A 19,057-nucleotide genomic window follows, 5' to 3' on the forward strand; every position below is an offset into this window, starting at 1 on the left:
TCTAGGGCACACAGGTACGGCTAGTATGTCTCCGGGCTGGCCACCCATGCATAGGTTGCACTTGTGTCCGGCCGCCCGGGTTTGAGGAGTTGTTTTCACACTAAGTTCGGGACCTTGGCGCACTACCTTCACATTGTATTGGCGGAGTACAGTAGTTTGCTACACTGCTCGTGACAACATCTTATTAAGGAGATCTCTCGGGGGTTGGGACACCCCAGACTGCTGCAAGCATCTCAACAGGCATCTTCATCCTTTGCCTCACATCTTCGGCTTCACGCGGTTTGTTCAACATCAAGTGCTGAGAGGGAGTGTTAGATTTACACCACTCTGTTGCTTCACAGAGGTCTAGGGTACTTCCTTGTGCAACTAGTGTCTTGGGGCTAGCCACCCATAGTCTAGGTTGTACTTGGTCTGGCCGTCCGAGTTTGGGGCCGACCGTCCACCTTGTTCGGGCGACCTCATATATATTTCTTTTTCTTGTTGGGTCGTGGGGGATCTTTATCTGGCATTGCCCTACCTCCCCTTGGGCACCTATTTATGGGGCCTGGGGGTACCCACTTCCATGATTTGGCATTGTACGGGTCTTCTGTTTTGGTCGTCATGGGGGGACAAATCGTTCCCTCTTCCCCTACATCAACGCTCTCTCTCTCTCTCTCTCTCTCTCTCTCTCTCTCTCTCTCTCTCTCTCTCTCTCTCCCCCCCCCCCCCCGCACACGCGCTCTCACAATTTACTCCTGACTGGAGTAGTGAGATGCTATTTTGGTATTGTCTGAACCTCGGAACGACGCAGACGGGATGTTTGGGGAGCGTTTCGTTGTATGCTTGAAAATCTCGGAACGACGCAGACAGGATGTTTGGGGCACGTTTTGTTGTATGCTGGAAAACCTTCGAATGACGTAGACGGGATGTCTGGGGAGCATTTGGTTGTATCAGTCCTTTGAGCTCATGGCCCCGACCTTTTTAGGTTATTTGCGGGGGGAGTGACGAGGTAGTCGTTGAGTAGCTTCATACTGCAGACCGTCTGTCTTCTATTCGTTGTGTCTTGTAACATGCATATGTGAGCATTGTGTTGCATTGTGATGTGCCAACCACTGAATATTCTTTATTGGACGAGATTTTTGTGGGAAGCCAACGCCCCAGAATATCAAGAGCTCCGATCTAGAATGAGACTCCTTATTGGATAAGATTTTATTGGATAAGATTTTTCTGGAAAGCCAACGACCCAGGATATCAAGAGCTCCAATCTGGAATGAGAACACTGATTGTCCTTGGGAATGACCCTCAAAAATTTTTGAGCTGACTTGAGTTGTTTTGTAGGTATGCTGTAATTGCGAACGATTACTTTCTTTCAAGAAGGGGGGATGTCACAAATTGATGACGTGCCAAGCCACTGAAGAATGGAGCCAACGTGCAGATCTCGGTCGAGGGGCCTAACCCTAAGAAGAAGCAGCAGAAGAAGAAGTCCTACCAACTTATGGGACCCCGTCTGATGGGGCCCAAGGGATCTAAAGGCACTAAAACTAAAGCGGGACACACACACACACACATAGCGTATATACTGCTGACGTGGCAACTATATGGAGAGCCCGAAAAACGCGTTGACATGTTGATGTGGCAGCCTGTACGGATTTCCTTGTGATTTATGCTAGGCAGATTTTCAGCGCCAGCTTTTGAGGCCAGATGCTTTTTCATAGGCCAAGGGCCTTTAAATATGTGCAGAGGGCTTAGTCTTTGGCACTCTTCCGGGTGAAGGTGCAGAGCGTGAGTACCGGCATTGTAGTGAGTTCAAGCAATATAAAGAAATACCGAAAAGGGGTGCCAAGGTTTGGGGCCAGTGCTCTGTTGGGGTGGAACTCCGCTACTCTGTGTCTTGTGCATCTCTTTCAGTTGAGTTGTTATTTGAAGTGCTTAAAGCTGTTTAGTTTGTTCTTTTTTGTTGGCACGTGGTGCCCGTCCCGTGACAGCCCCGTCTCGTGACACAAGGAGTCCAAAAAATGTGCTTAAATTGTATTGCTCCACAATTTTTCCTGCCAACTTGCAATTAGTAGCATTGTCCGTAATAATAACTTGCACAACGTGGTCAGGACCCACACCCATGATCACATCATTTAAAGGTGAAGCTATAAACTCTGCTGTCTTTTGATTGCCTCTTGTATCAATTGAACCCTTGAAGATAATTCCTCGAGGGCTTGACACAATGAAGTTGATCAAAGGACGCTTAGCTGTATCTATCCATCCATCCGAGATTATGGAGCATCCATATTGTTGCCATGTTGACTCAACACTTGAAAGGGATCTTGCTATTCTTACCTTCTCTTTCTTTAACAATGTTGTCCGCAATTTCTCATAGCTTGGAGGCTTGTAACCTTTCCCAAACGAAGCAATTGCAAACACCATCGCCAAGAAATACAGAGAGCGAGCAAGAGAAAATGGAAGACTACATGCATAAAATCATCTAGCAATTGCCTCATCCGCTTCCTCTTTAGAAGCATTGTTAAAGATATCTTCCAAAGATGGTTGACTAGCTGTCTTCTTCATTGCATTTGGAGGGTCGAGCATGCCGGATTTGCACTTCTTATTTGCACTCTCATGATCCTCACGAGCCGTGGAAGCTTTGTCTGATCCTGAGACCTTCACACAAATATAGATGCCCCGATTCTTTATTCCAAGCAAGTGGGTATGAACGCGAGAGTAACATTCTGTGAGTTTTTTCTTGCAAAAAGAGCGTGTCCATGTTACCATGTACACGTGGTAGTGATGTGTATGAACACACTTAGGACCGCCGGGGCATGTTTTCCCTCTTTAGGAGGTTTTTTCCCCCATGCATTGTATATACGCCCATCACTCTAGGGCTATCTATCTTTCCATTGCACACTAAGTAACACACTCTCTGTTGTGTGCCTTGAGCTTCCTTCGTCTTCTCCAAGCTGTATGTGTTTTCCTGCAACCCTAATTTCAACAATTGGTATCAGAGCAGGTTGCATCCTTGCGGGCTTAGTCGCCAACAGCTCCAGCATACACCTGCTCACTTTCTCCAATTTCAGTGAGCTTTGGCGAGCGTTCGCAGGTCAAGAAGCCTCCGTTCGCTCATTTCGGCCTCTGTTTCCACTAGAGGCAGTACTGCACTGGCTATTTTGTCATTTTGTGCAAAATTTCTGTCAGTGTCGTTTTTTGCATAACGGGTCCCTTACAGTCTTCTACGGTTTGTGCTATATAGCACGTATTGTTCCGGCTTCGTTTATCCTATTTTTGGGCAGTTTTCACATCAGGTGCAACATTTACCATGGCTGACAACAACACAGATGTGCTCAAGATATTTGCTGCTGAGGACAGATTGGATGGGGACAATTACCTTATGTGGGCTTACATGATGCAACATGTTCTTGTGTCAAAGGGTGTCTGGAATATTGTGCAGGGCATTGATTGTAACAGACTTGGACACTCCAAGTCAAGAATCTACGGTGACAGCACCAAATAACCACTTCAAAACAGTTCATAGTTCACAATTGATTTACACTGGCCCGGCGGAGTTCCGTGCCTAGAGATATTGGCCCCAAAGACTGGTGCCCCTTTCGGTATTTCTTTTTGTATTAATCTGAGTTCAAAGTACAAGAGTGCGGTTGGGTCTCACTCTCAGACTCTGCGTCAAGATGCTCTGAGAAGTGAGAGACCAACTTCACTTTTAAAGAGTTCCAAGGGATGCCACAAGCAGAGCCCCAAAAGCTGAAAATCAATAGCTCAAAAGCTTGTAAATAAAGCTGTTCTTTTTGCTTTTCTCTATCATGCCAGTACTTGGCAAATAAAGCAATTCAAAGTTCTCTCTCTCTCTCTCTCTCTCTCTCTCTCTCTCTTCCTTGCTAATTTGCGTAGGAAAAGCATATCAAAAGTTGCCATAAATCCAACGCAAAATCTGCCGCAATTTCTGCCCGTCCGTAATGCTGCCACGTGTCGTGCTCTGGCAAAATTAGGGTTTCAGAAGTTAGGGTTTCCAGATTAGGGTTTCTGGCAGAAATTAGGGTTTTTCAGAATTAGGGTTTCTCTGGCAGCCACGTCATCACTTTGTAACATACCCCCTCTTGAAAGCATTGTAATCGCCCTCGATCACGCCTGCAAAAAAAGACAGAGGCCATAGAACCGTCTTAGCAGACACTGACTGTTAGCACCTATGTCCTAGGAACACACATCTAGCACATGTACCAATCGACAATCACATCTCACGACATCACTAGACATCACAGGACATCACATGACATTCAACATTCATTCGGATCTTAGACCATGATTTATCGGCAATGTAGTTAGCAATCGCATCTATATCCAGTCGGGACGTCATCGATGCCCGATTGACTAACCCCTACTGCAACCATGTCTATTTGAGATCAATTAGACCAAAATGCTGCAATCATTTCGTCTATCAGTTCCTACACTTAAAAACAAGTCAAGAACAAATCAGTTTCATATTCATGAATTCCATTTCATAAAGTCATACAGCAGAATACTATCAGCTCTCAGTATCCTTGAAGCTCAAAGAGACATCAGTGACTCTAGTATCAAGATCGAGGCATCTGTTGACAAAGGAGCGGAGTAACTCCCCTCTTGTGCATCCCACTGCACCAGATCTCCGGCCAAGCTGAATTATGGGTTCCATTTGGAGTAGACTATGCTAAACCAAAATCTTCGAGGTAAAGTTTCACAATCTGAGGAGTATGTGCTAGGTCCTCCTCCTCCATCCACTTCGCATCCAATGCAGGATAGTTCTTGAACTTAACCAAGAACCGCCTTCAGACTTTACCTTTATTCTTCGTGTCCTTATGTGCCAAAATCTGTTCAGGAACAAGGATCTCCTCGTTTTCTTCCACTTCGGGTTGCTCATCAGGCTCCCCATCATCAGGCACATCACCTTTAAAAGGTTTCAAGAGACTCACATGGAATGCATTGTGAATCCTCCAAGTGTCAGACAGTTTCAGTCCGAAGGAGACATCGTTGATCTTTTCAGAGATCTGGAAAGGTCCATAGTATCTCATACTAAACTTTGGAAAAAGCCTCTCCTTTCCCTTTTTCTTTCTCAGGTGTGCCTTCTCAAAACGTAAGAGCACCCAATCATCCTCCTTCAATTTGAAATCGCGACAATGGCTATCCGCTGCCTTTTTCTGTCGTTCTTGAGATTTCTGCAAAGCCTCGCGGACCTTGGCAAAAGCCATGTCTAAGTTGCACGTATACTCATCCGCTTCAAAAATCTTATCTTTCGTGCTTAGGAAGGGTGGAACCTTTGAAGCATCTTCAACAATCTCAAATGGCGCCTTCCCCGTCGAAGAGAGTATCGTGTTATTGTAGGCAAATTCCACCAAAGGTAGATACTTTTCCCATTGAGTCTTTTGATCCGAGATATAAGACTTCAATAAATGTAAAACCATTGAATTGGCAATCTCAGATTGCCCGTCAGTCTGCGGGTGCAACGATGACGAGAACTGCAACCGTGTGCCAATGTTCTCCCAAATTGCCTTCCAAAACAAACTCCTAAATCTAGGGTCCCTGTCGGAGACAATCGTCTCAGGCATGCCATGTAATCTAAAGATCTGGGCCACAAACAGTCTCGCTAAGTGATCCGGCTTGATTGTTTTCTTCATTGGAATGAAATGAGCCTGCTTGCTAAATCTGTCAATAACAGTCCAGGTACCATCATGACCACTCTGTGTTCTCGGGAGATCAAAAATGAAATCCATTGCAATACTTTCCCAGGGGCGGGTGGGTATGGGCAAAGACTGTAACAATCCCTGTGCTTTATGCCTGTCAAACTTGACCTTCTGGCATACCAAACAACTGCGCACAAACTCTTCCACATCCTTCTTGAGTCTCGGCCAAAAGAAGTATCTCTCTACCCCTTTCATGGTGGTAGCGATGCCGCGGTGACCCGTAGAAGGTGGACAGTGGCATTCAGTCATAACCTTTTCCCTCAATGGCTGTGTAACGCACAACATGGTTTTTCTCATCAAGTAGCCATCTCGAATGGAATATCCCGCTACTGTCTCTCCATCCCGTATCCGTGTGAAAACGTCTGCAAAATTTGTATCTGTGGCATACTGGTCGACCATATCCTCGAAGCTCCTATGATGTATCGCGGAAATAGCCAGAACCAACGGCTTCCGAGACAAAGCATCTGCCTCCACATTCTTCTGTCCCTGAACATGGACAATCTGGAAGTGAAACTGTGACAAAATGTTCGCCCACCGCATCTACTTTTCCGATAGCTGCTTTGGTGACAAGAAGTAGCGCAAACTCTGATGGTTTGTAAAGACTGTAAAATCCGCTCCGAGTAGGTAATGCTGCCACTGAGTAAGAGCATGGATAACCGCCAAAAGCTCTTTCTCATAAATCTGTGCTGTCATTTCCGGCCTTGAGAACAATCGGCTCTCGTAAGCAATGACGTGGCCTTCTTGCATTAAGACCGCACAGAGACTACGACCACAAGCATCACAATATACTTCAAATGACTTCTGCAAGTCCGGCAAAGTCAAAACTAGTCCCATAGTCAATTTCTCTTCCAATGTCTGAAAGGCAGTCACCTCTGTGGGTCCCCACGAGAAAGGGACTCCTTTCTATGTCAAGATATGCAAAGGGGAAGCAACCTCTGTAAACTTTCGAATGAACCGCCTGTAGTACGAACACAGTCCCAAGAAGCTTCTAGCTTCATGGACATTCTTCAAATCGGGCCAATCAGGGATAGTCTCTATCTTGGCCGGATCCATTTGCACTCCTACTGCTAACACAATGTGTCCCAAAAAGTGTATCTCTGGTAGGAAAAATTCACTTTTCTTTGCATTAATCACTAACTTGTGATCTCGTAATGCTTGAAAGACCTGAAGTAGATGATCTCTATGTTCTGCCTCATTCTTGGAGAAAACAATGATATCGTCAAAGAAAGTGCCAACAAAGAGCCTTTACCCTCAAAAAATCCTGTCCATCATCCGGTTAAATGTCGCAGGAGCATTGGTTAAGCCAAAAGGCATCACCAAAAACTCAAATAACCCAAGAGTCGTCAGAAAAGCTGACTTGTAGACGTCTCCCGGCGCGATTCTGATCTGATGATATCCACTCTTCAAATCAATCCTGTTAAAACACGAGGATCCCTGTAATCTGTCGAGTATATCATCGATCCTAGGAATCGGAAATCTGTTCTTGATGGTGATTTTGTTGAGAGCTCTATAATCGATGCACATTCTCCAAGATCCGTCTTTCTTCAAAACCAACAACACTGGAGAGCAATACGGTGAAGTACTAGGCTGGACAAGACCCTTTTCCAAGAGATCTTTCACTTGGTTCATAATCTCTTCATTCTGTGCTCGGCTCACATGGTAAGGTGGCCGGTTCGGTGGGGTGCTTCCAGGTATCAGATCAATGGTATGATCTTCAAGACGAGCAGGTGGTAACTCGCCTGGTAGTCCCTGTGAGAAGCAATCGGCGTGAGAGTGGAGAAAATCTTGGCGTTCTTTATCAAGTTTAGACATATTTGTCCTATTCTCATCACTCAACTCTTTCATAAAGATCGAGTAAACAAACAGACTGGATTTCATTATTTTAGAAATGGCCGAAACCGATACAATAGGGACAGACTCTTCCTTCAGTTTGAAGTCAAGTACAATGGTTCTGCCCTTCTCTGTAGTCAATGTCGCTTTCCTCGCCCGATAATCGACCACGGCGTTGTTCTTGTGGTACCAGGGAATTCTCAAGAGAACATCACAACCTTCCAAAGGCATTATGTAAAAGTCCTCATGCCCCAAATACCCTTGACAATGCAAGTGAAGTTTGCCAATGACAGGTGTAATGGCTACGTCCCTGCCGGGTGCCGCTAGAACAGTCTCCGCAAGTGGTCCCATCCGATCGGGAGTGATCTCGAGCCGCGCCGTCAATTCCGGTGAAATGAAGTTGGCCTTGGCTCCTCCATCAAAGAAGATCAGGGCTTCTTGGTCTTTCACTTTACCCCAAGCTCGGCAAAGTTTTGTACTCTCGTCCAATGTGTCAGGATCGGTATCCACACAATCTGGAATGAATCCTGTTTTCATCTTGCCTTTTCTTCCACGTTCCTCAGCTGCTCTCGAACTCTCAGGCCTTTCGTCGTCCTTGTCATTCTGTTCTTTTTGTGCCTTTTTAGGGCACTTCGCGGAGATATGTCCATGTTCCCCGCATCCAAAGCACTTCCCCTCCCTGATGAAGCGAGCTCTCTCCTGAGGAGTAAGCTTGGGTCGTGCATCCTTCTTTTTTGGGTTTCTCTTTCTCTTTCTACTTTCATTTGCTAAAGTCTGTTCGGCTCATTGTGTCATGACCTCATCGGTGGGGTAGGTCAAATTGCCAGAGTGAATGGCAAAACCCCGTTTCGCATGACTCATCAACTCCTGAATAGAAGCTGACTGCTGGTCCAAGCAGCGATCTCGGATCTCTGTAGGTAGACCCAAGGTAAACCGCTCAATCTGTTCTCTGAACGAGATCTTCTTGAATGAAGAGGCGGGTAGAAAAGAGCTCCAGAATCTCTCGCAATAAGAGTCCACTGTATCTTTCTTGGTCATCCGAAGATGGTTCCAAGCAGCTCGTATATCGCGTTCATACTCTTGAGTCAGCCAAGAAGAAATAAAAAGCTTCTTAAATTTCAGCCATTTAACTGGCGTAGTCTTGTTTAAAAGAAGCGTGGACCACCAAGTTCGAGCATTCCCCTTAAAATAAGGGGCAACTCTCCAAATCTTAGAGTTCTCTGAGTAGCGTCCTTCGACGAAAGCGATGTCAAACTGCTGTACAAAAGACAAAGCCTTCAAAGCATCTCTATATCCCGAAAACGTGTCAAATTTAATTGACTGTCCACCTTCCTTAAACTCTCGGACCTTCTTGCTTTTATCTTCCAGAAAGTCTCATTGGTTGGCTTCATAAAAATTCTTCTTCTTTGCATAAAAGTTGCTGTCGTCAACTGTCTGTAGACGAGTCCTCTGTAGAACTGTCACTCACTGGGCGAGATTTAGACTTCTTTGCCTTTTTCTTGGCCTTTCCGAAGCGTTGTTTCTTGCTTCGCTTTTTGCCTTTTCAGTCTTCTTCACTCGAGCCAGATGAGCTAGAAGAATTGTCAGAAGAAGAAGAACTGGGTACTTCTTCAAATCGAACACGCTTCTTCTCTTTCTTTGCCTTTTCAAATGTCGATTGACGACCCAAATAACCCGGGAAGTCAGTGCCCTTCTTCTTCTGTTTGCCGTGCTTTTTAGCTTTGTTTTGCGCATCAAAAAGTTGAGCAATCCGTGCATCAACCACCTCTTCTAATTCCTTCTCTGAATATTTCTTGTGAGCAGAAGGTTTCTTGAGAGCGGGTTTTGGGGGTGGTTTTGTGGTTTTTTGCCACTGCGCATGCATTTTTAAAAAAGAAGTCTCGCTCATATATTTTGCAAATTTTCGGTCCTTTGCAAAATTGAGCATCATCTTTGTTGCATCGCCGATCAATTGACGACGCTCCATCTCTCGTTGCTCCGCCTAAGTAGGCGGAGGCGGACCATACTTCTTGCCGGAATCTTCGTTGTGATCCCTTGCCGCATCTCTGGATGCAGATGAAGTCGACTGATCCTTGCGTGAAGCCGTAGGTGCCGCGGAAAAAAATTTGGGATTGGATTTCCCGTAGAAGAGAGATCGGCCGTGCTCTGATACCACTGTAGCAGACTTGGACACTCCAAGTCAAGCATCTACTGCGACAACACCAAATAATTACTTCAAAACAATTCACAGCACAGTTCACAATCGATTTACACTGGCCCGGCGGAGTTCCGTGCCTAGAGATATTGGCCCCAAAGACTGGCGCCCCTTTCGGTATTTCTTTTTGTATTAATCTGAGTTCAAAGTACAAGAGTGCGGTTGGGTCTCACTCTCAGACTCTGCGTCCAGATGTGCTGAGAAGTGAGAGACCAACTTTACTTATAAAGAGTTAAAGGGATGCCAAAAGCAGAGCCCCAAAAGCTGAAAATCAAAAGCTCAAAAGCTTGTAAATAAAGCAGTTCTTTTTGCTTTTCTCTCTCATGCCAATACTTGGCAAATAAAGCATTCAAAGTTCTCTCTCTCTCTCTCTTCCTTGCTAATTTGCATAGGAAAAGCATATCAAAAGCTGTCGTAAATCCAGCGTAAAATCCGGCGCAATTTTCGGCCGTCCGTACTGCTGCCACGTGTCATACTCTGGCAAAATTAGGGTTTCAGTAGTTAGGGTTTCCGGAATTAGGTTTCTCTGGCAGCCACGTCATCACTTTGTGACATTGATGTACTCCTGGTTCTGAGGATGTAGGCGATATTGAGGATGTTGCAGGTCTTGCTGCAAGGATTGTTGCTGTTAGAGTTGTTTTGCCTCCGACAGAACAAGCTCGTTGGGATGTAAAGGATGCGCAGGCTCATGCGTTGATTGTGTTGTCTGTGAAGCGCACCATTACTCATATTCGTTCAGCGAAATCTGCAAAACAGGCTTGGGATATTCTGGCTGGTCTTTTTGCAAGCCGCAATGAGGCAAAAATTGCATTCCTACGTAAAGAGCTGGAGTCGAAGATTATGCATGAGGAAGATGATATGAACACTCTCCTTGCTGGTGTCAAGGATATCAATGAGCAACTTATTTCTGCAGGTGAAGTCATTTCAAACAGTTCCCTTGTGCAGACTGTTCTTGATGCCTTACCAGATTCTTACCAGACTTTTGCTAGTACTTGGAGACTTATGACCCAAGGAAATTCTGAAGTTGTCAAGTTTGATACATTGTGCACATTGCTGGTGCAAGAGTCACTTTCCAGAAAAAACAGGACTAGACAGCATGCAGTTTAACAGGCTTTATTGCTTCTCAAAGAAAGGGTGGTAACAACAATGCAACCACTTCTTATGATTCTTTTGCGAGTGGAAAATCACCCGTTCCTAATATTTGAACCGACAGCAATTCGTCTGGAAATTTTGGTGATAAGGGCAAAAAGAAGATGCGTTGCCATTATTGTAAAAGTAATGATCACTTGATCAAGCAGTGTCCTAAGTTGAAGGCCAATGAGGCTAAGAAGAAAGAGGATGGTTCCACTGCAAATGTTGGTTCCACTACAAATGCAGCCATTGTTGAGTCTTCTGTGAAAGGAGACTGTGATGCTGATGTTGATGCAGAATGAGCTTTTAGTGCAAAGTGCACTTACAATCGTGTTGTCCATGATGCATGTATGTCAGTTGCTGCAGATTCACATGTGTGGTATTTCGACAATGATGCTACAAAACACATTACCTCACATCGTGAATTGTTTACCTCTCTCGAGTCTGTCCCTCATGGGAATTCAGTCACTTGTGCCAACAATGCCTGTTATCCGGTTCAGGGAGTTGGAAAGATTGTGCTTACTATTGTAAATGGCAGTCCTTTCGCACTTGTTGATGCACTTTATGTACTTGGGATCAAGCAGAATCTTTTGTCTGTATCTGCACTTGCTAGACTTGGACTTGTAGTTAAATTTGTGGATGACAGATGTACAATTCATGATCTCAGTTTTGGTGATGAAATTTTTGCATCTGGCCTTTTGTACCATGGGCTGTATAAGCTAACTTTGTATGACAAGTGTGGACAAATTTTTGCTAGCTTGCTGCGTTTGCAGAAATCTGATATGGTTCCTTCTTTGCCGCCTCTTGAAGCACCTGTCAAACACGTTTGTGAAGGCTGTATTTTAGGTAAGATGCAACGTTCTAAGTTTTCAAAGAATGGTTCAGTTAGGGCCACATGCAGGTAGCAGCTTGTGCATAGTGATGTTTGTGGGCCCATGCAAACTCCGTCCTTGGAAAATTACCTTTACTTCGTGACTTTCATTGATGATTACTCCAGGCATGCATGGGTATTTCCGCTTAAAGCGAAGTCCGAAGTTTTTATGTGCTTTAAACAATTTCTGGCTATGGCTGAAAATGTCTCGAAATGTACTATGGGCACTCTCCGTTCCGATCGAGGGGGAGAGTATATGTCTCATGAATTTAATGCATTTCTCGCTAGTCGTGGATAAAACACCAATGTACAGTGCCTTCTACGCCTCAGCAAAATGGTGTTGCTGAGAGGAAAAACAGGTTACTTATGGAAATGGCATCTTATGGAAATGGCATGATGTATGGTCAAAAGTCAAGCTTTGGCGCATTCTTTTTGGCTTGAGACAATCATGTGTGCCACTTATGTACTAAACAGATGTCATACGAAAGCTTTGAAGTCTATTACTCCATATGAAGCATGACATGATAGAAAGCCTTCTATTGAGCACGTGCGTGTTTTTGGCTAGTTGGCATATGCTTTGGTGCCACAAACACAACGCAGAAAATTGGATGATAAGGCTGTCAAATGTATTTTTGTTGGTTATAGTGCTGAAAGCAAAGGTTACAGGTTGTACCATCCACAAACAAAGCGTATTTTGGTCTCACGTGATGTTGTGTTTGTGGAAGATTCTGTTCAGCCTTTGCTATCATGTACTAGAGACAGTAATGTAAGCTCACAAGACATTTATGACACTTTGTTGCCTCTTTTTAGTGGTGGAAGTACGAATGTAAATTCCAATAAGACAAATGTACAGCATATGGGGTTTCTGAAAATGTTATAGATCAGCCTCTTACTGATGCAGATGTACATGATGTACTTGATGAGCAGGCTAGAGGTATGCCAAAATGGTTGGTGCATACATTACGTGACAGTAAATTGGATGCACCTTTGTCTAGTCGTACTCGTTCAGACTCTCTCTATGCATCGTATGCATCAGATTGTTATGCTTTGGCTGTGTCTAGCTTACATGATGTTGAGGAACCTCTGTCTTTTGATGAAGCACAGAATTCACAAAATTGGATGGCTGCCATGCAATCAGAATATGATGCACTTTTAGAAAATGACACATGGACTTTATGTGATTTGCCTCCTGGCAAAAAGGCCATTGGTACGAAGTGGGTTACAAGTTGAAACGCAAGCCGGATGGTGAGATTGATCACTATAAGGCTCAACTTGTTGCAAAGGGTTATGCACAGCAAAAAGGCATACATTATGAAGAGACTTTTGCTCCCACTTATCGTATGACTAGTGTTCGTTTTCTATGTGCATTGGCAACTCATTTTAGTTGGGATATACATCAATCAGACATTGTTACTGCTTTCTTGAATGGTGAAATATTTGAGGAAGTTTATGTTGCTTGGTATGAGAAAGCTGACACTCATTTAGTCAAACGAGGCTTTCGTAACAGTCCAAGAGAAAGCACATTGTATGTTAAGCGTGAGGGTGATGTACTTCTCATTGTGGTTCTTTATGTAGATGATTTGCTGATCACTGGACCAAATGAGAGACATATTGCTGACTTTAAGGCTGATTTGAATGCTACTTTCAAGATGAAAGATTTGGGGCTGTTGCATCATTACTTGGGTATACAGTTTAAGCAGTGTGATGGTGGTATTGCCTTATGTCAGAAAAGTTACATAGAGACATTGCTATGTAAGTTTGGACTTGAGGATTGCAAACCTATTGCCACTCCCATGGAAATAGGTTTGAATTGAGTCTTCATGATTCTCGTGATCCTGCAGATGTCACTCTTTACCAAACTGCTTTTGGATGCCTCATTTATGTATGCAACACGAGGCCGGAAATTCAGTTTGCAGTCTCACAGGTCATCAGATTTATGCATAGCCCAGGGTCTAAGCATTGGCAGGCTAAGAGGATTTTCCGCTACGTTTGTGGCACTTTACATCTTGACTTGTTTTATCCCAAGGGGGATCATTGCTGCTAGACACACATGCTTTTTCAGACTGAGATTGGGTTGGTTGTTTCGACACGCGAGTGTCCACAAGTGGTTTTTGTTTCATGCTTGGCAGTTCATGTATATCGTGATTAAGCAAAAAGCAACCTATGGTGGCCACTTTTAGTTGTGAGGCTGAGTACATGGCAGTCTTTACAGCTACGGTTGAGTGTGTATGGCTAAGACGCCTTATGGCTAATTTGGGTGTTGGACAGGACACTGCCAACACTATCTACATTGACAGTCAGAGCGCATTGGCAGTTGCGAGGAAGAGGTGCATCACCACTATGTCAGGGAAAGGCTCTCAGCAGGAGAGATTAGCTTGGCTTATGTGCCAACAGAGCACAACCTTGCAGATCTTTTCACAAACCCATTGTCTCGTGAGAAGCTCGAAGCTTTCCGCAAAGCTTTGGGCTTACTCCCCTTTGTGGACTGATCATGTCCTCAGGGCATGGCACTTCCCTATACTCATGTGCCAGCTCTCATTCACCGCATCACTCGAGGGGGGATTTGTTACCATATACATGTGGTAGTGATGTACGTGAACACACTTAGGACCGTCGAGGCATTTTTTCCCTCTTTAGAAAGTTTTTTCCTCCGTGCATTGTATATACGCCCATCACTCTAGGGCTATCTATCTTTCCATTGCACACTAAGTAACACACTCTCTGTTGTGTGCCTTGAGCTTCCTTCGTCTTCTCCAAGCTGTATGTGTTTTCCTGCAACCCTAATTCCAACAGTCCACTTCTTGCTACCTTCTCCAGAGTTAAGAACCTATCTCTAATACATACTTCCATAATGGCTCCGCTTCTGGTTACTCCTTTTGGTGCAAAAGGAGTAACCAGAAGCGGAGCCATTATGGAAGTATGTATTAGAGATAGGTTCTTAACTCTGGAGAAGGTAGCAAGAAGTGGACTGTTGGAATTAGGGTTGCAGGAAAACACATACAGATAAGTCTTCTTGGAGGTAGAGCCGGATGCTGCAGGGGCTGTTGGTTGGGAGCCACGAGCTGCAAACGAACATGGTTGCGAATCAAGTGCAAAAAAGTGGAGGTCTTCGCTCTCTTTTTGGAACAGGAAGAGAGTTGGGATCTTTGTACTTTGAACAAGTCCACTCAGGTGGCAACATAACCGTAATACACTTTCATTTAAAAGCCCTCTTACGAACGGCATCTTGTAAACCAAGGGAGTATTGTAGCTTGAGAGGACACTTACATGGCTCGAAGATGGTTGTCCTTGGCACGCACTTGAAGTAGTAACAATCCTTGAGATTTTGTTCGAATGCCATGATGTTCCTAGCGATGGGCATCGTGGCATCCAAAGAACTTTAGCATTGGCCAAATGATTTTTCTTATGGCTGAGGATGCACTCTTACATAGAGAGCTATGTGAAGAGATGCACCCAGTGTCAGGTCAATGAGGCAGAGCGTCTTAGGAAAGTTGGCCTACTACATCCATTGGAAAACCTTGATCGACTCACACAAACAACAAAGTTTATACCAACGAAGTCGACAGTAAAAAGCCATGAGTTGGCGGTTTTATTTGTCAATGAGATTTATAAACTATATGGTTTGCCAGAGGACATCGTCAGTGATCGAGATACCAAGTTCACTGTTGGCCCATTCATGCTGATGTATGGCTTTGAGCATAAATCCCCTATTGCTATTGGCTTAGAGAAAGTCAAAGATCGCTAAGCTCGAGATTTCTTGTATGATATGCAGGAAATTCTCGAATTGGCTGAGGATAGTATAAGGACAGCTCGTGATCAAGTTACTACTTATGCGAATCAAAAGAAATCTCCAAGGACACTAGAGGTGGGACAATGGGTCTATCTGAAGCTATGTTGTAGGGAACGGCTACCTGAGGTGCACAAACAGCGTTTCTACGTTTTAGAGCCTTCCCAACGTTTCATGCTGCTTGGGAACGTTGGGAAAGGCCTAATTAATTTGGGCTGCCATGTCACATTAATAGAAGCCAATTAACTACAAGGTTCTAAAAAATGACAAAAAAGCGACACCTTATCTGAGAATCGGCCCTGTTCACAATAACTAGAGCCCAAAGCAGTTTGCGCATGGAAATAACCAAAGGCTCACAGAAACAGATAGCGTAGAAAAATTGAAATAAAGAGAGGCTCAGAGTCGCTCCAAGCTGGAGTTACTAGTAACCTTTTTATGCCGTAGGAGACAAAAAGGGATTGTTACTGCTTCAACTGCGTGCCAAGGATAGTCATCTTCGAGCCATATATGTGTCCTCTCAAGCTACAATACTCCCTTGGTTTAGATGATGCCGTGCGTAAGAGAGCTTTTAAATGCCAGTGTATTACGGTTGTGTTGCCACCTGAGTGGACTCGTCCAAAGTACAAAGATCCCAATTCTCTTCTTGTTCCAAAAAGAGAGCGAAGAGCTACACTTTTTTGCACTTGATTCACAACCATGTTTGTATCCACAGCTTGTGGCTCCCAACCAACAGCCCCTGCGACATCCGATTCTACATCCAAGAAGACTTTTCTGGTTACTCCTTTTGCACCAAAAGCAGCACAAGAAGCGAAGCCACTCAGAGACAGGTTCTTTCAACTCTGAAGGAGGTAGCAAGAAGTGGACATGTTCTTTTTGCAAGAAAAGGCTCGGAGGATCCAGGAAATCAAGAGCTCCAATGTGGAATGAGACTCCTTATCGAGATTTTTATGGGAAGCCAACGACCTAGGAAATCAAGAGCTTTGATTTGGAATGAGAATTGATTGTCCCTCAGATTGACCCTCGGAATTTTTTTTTGAGCTAACTTGTGTTGTTTTGTACATATGCTGTAATCGCGGATGATTACTTTCTTTCAAGAAGGGGTGTCATGGGCTTGGACACCCCAAGTTGGAAATCGAACACGCGACACACTAGAGAATCACTTAAAATACTTCACAGCTTTAAAATCACAGTTCAATTTGGTTGACGCAGCTTGGCGTAGTTCCGTGCTAGAGAGATTGGCCCCAAAGATTGGCGCCCCTTTCGGTATTTCTTTTATATTACTATTAGTACTTGAGCAAGTACAACACCCGAGGGGTCCTCTGCTCTCAGACTCTACGTCCAAATGCTTTGCAGAGTGAGGCCCCTAAGGGTCCATTTATTCTTACAAGGGATGCCAAAAACCGAGCCCCAAAAGCTTCCAAACTCAAAAGCAAAGTATTCCAAAAGCAATTGGTTCCCAAAATGTTGCCAAAAAGCATCAACGCAATTTCCGGAAATCCGTACATGTTGTCACCGCGTTTTGCAGAGATATGACATAACTGACATATCCTGACTTCTGTTGGTACTCTCCTAAATCTGCCAGTCTCAATCTCTAGCTGATGCGATGATGTGCGCATCTGACCACTAGCACATCGTATCCCATAGGATAAATGAGTGTTCATATAGGTCGGTCTGATCACATATTCATCCTCTGTTAGTTGGAGGAGACGCTCTCTATAGAAAGCCATCTTCGTGCCCAACTCTTGTACCGGCTGTATCCATGACACATGTGCTTCTGGTATCTAGTTGAATCAAATCCTGACGTATAAGTCTAGTGGTCTTTATCCGTGTGAGAGAAAGGGAGGGTGCATCGAAGGAGTACTAGAATGGAGGCAGTCTATCCATGTTGAAGGTGTGTGATTGAAACCATGATGTCATCTGCCCATACCAACATGTTGTGTCCCCTTGTAGCGCTAGCTTTCGGGATGACTCAAGTGCTAGTTGAGCATATCTGTCTCTGGGAAGGTCCCATAAATTATGCATGAAGGAGACTGATTTAGTAAGGGCCTCAACTACGAGAGGAGGGGCAGCTAGCTGAGCCCGAATAATCTCATGTGGCATTGAAGCCTTAGCCTGAATCATCCGAGAGATTATAGAGACTAGAGGGCCTCTCCATACATCTCCATCTATCAGTGCTACCAGATTTTCCTTTGTGGTTATTGAGGGCCCCCAAATCCGAACTCCATAGAGCATAGCTGAAGCCACTAGAGTGTCAAAAAGCCACAACTTTGTTCGAGGTTCCTGAAACTGAACCTGCGAACACATGTTCTCCAAACCTCCCAAGTTTGCATAAGCTCTCGTCAATCTAGTCTTTGCTGCTCTCCTCAATCAAAATGCCGGTCCACTGAAGACTACCCCAAGATGGGTGTATGCATCTGTATTCTCCTGGCCATATGTAAAAGTAGGTGCTGACCTCCTGACCCACTGTGGTGGTGTTAAACACCATTACCTTGGTTTTCTTCAGGTTAACAGGCAATCCACTATCGTGGGCAAATGTGTACAAAGCATCTAAAACGACCCCTTTGGGGAGTCGGAAATCAACACAATATCATCATCATATAACATAGTGGGATCCATGTCCCTGCCAACTTTGCTCCTCTATCACCATCCCTCTCAATGTAGTTAGCAACCTCATCCACGTACATGCCAAATAGTGTAGGAGATAGCGGGCAGCCCTGTTTCACCCCAACAGTGGAGTGAAACAAATCAGAAATCCCCTCTGCCCCACTACTGAGTTGTATAGAGCCATGATCCCCCAAATCAACTCTTTTGGAATGCCGATGCAAGGGGCAACAGCCCAATAGATGTGACCAACTGTGAGAGGGGCGCCTCCTTTGGATACATCATACCTTGCAAATGAGGGGGTGGCTGCCTATATACCAAGTCTAGGGCTTAGTCAGCTAGCCAAGGAAAAACCCATGAGAGCAGGAGATAACCCTAATAATAGGGGCGTCCAATAGAAATGAAGACGATCCATCAAATTTGGTCGGACTAGCCAAATTGGCCTGGCTAGGACCTCATGCACGCTACATGCAATGTAAAGTGGCCAGCTTGGGAGCACACTAGCTGTATACAAGTATGCCCTAACCCTAGATGAAGTAGTAGAGTGGTGTAATTCTAACAGAGATGAGGGCATCCCTACTAAGGATCCCCACTAAGGATCTTCTACTGCTTCTTCTCTTGCAACTTGTTTGTGGAATGAGGCTCAGGGTCTCTTCCTCTACCAGTCGTAGGGAATTAATTGACTTGGTAAGAATTTATTGAATAGTCATTTTGAAATGACCTAAATTGCGAATGCCAAGTGTCATTGCTGGTCTTGCACGACGTGTACTTGGAAAGACACATTGGGCTTCGCAATTTGGGCTGGCAAATGCGCGTCTACTAGCCTAGAATCACATTACCGGTTTCCCCATGATGCCACATACGACCATTTGTGCAAAGAGGGTTATGCAGGGGCTCTAACTAATCTGATTGAATTGCTCGGACATGCTTGTCCTATGAACAGGCTCATA

General features: G+C 44.6%; 1 protein-coding gene and 1 pseudogene across 2 annotated transcripts in view; one reads left to right on the top strand and one right to left on the bottom strand.

Annotated features, from left to right (window-relative positions):
• The window catches only part of LOC147431219 (uncharacterized), a 47,447-nt pseudogene extending 45,050 nt beyond the window's left edge, over positions 1-2,397 (bottom strand).
• Positions 1-19,057, top strand: part of LOC147431218 (aspartate carbamoyltransferase, chloroplastic-like) — a 93,123-nt gene that overhangs the window by 46,178 nt on the left and 27,888 nt on the right. The window lies entirely within an intron of this gene.

The sequence above is a fragment of the Adiantum capillus-veneris genome, chromosome 21, assembly GCF_014529385.1.
Source record: "Adiantum capillus-veneris isolate H3 chromosome 21, ASM1452938v2, whole genome shotgun sequence".
NCBI lineage: Eukaryota > Viridiplantae > Streptophyta > Polypodiopsida > Polypodiales > Pteridaceae > Adiantum > Adiantum capillus-veneris.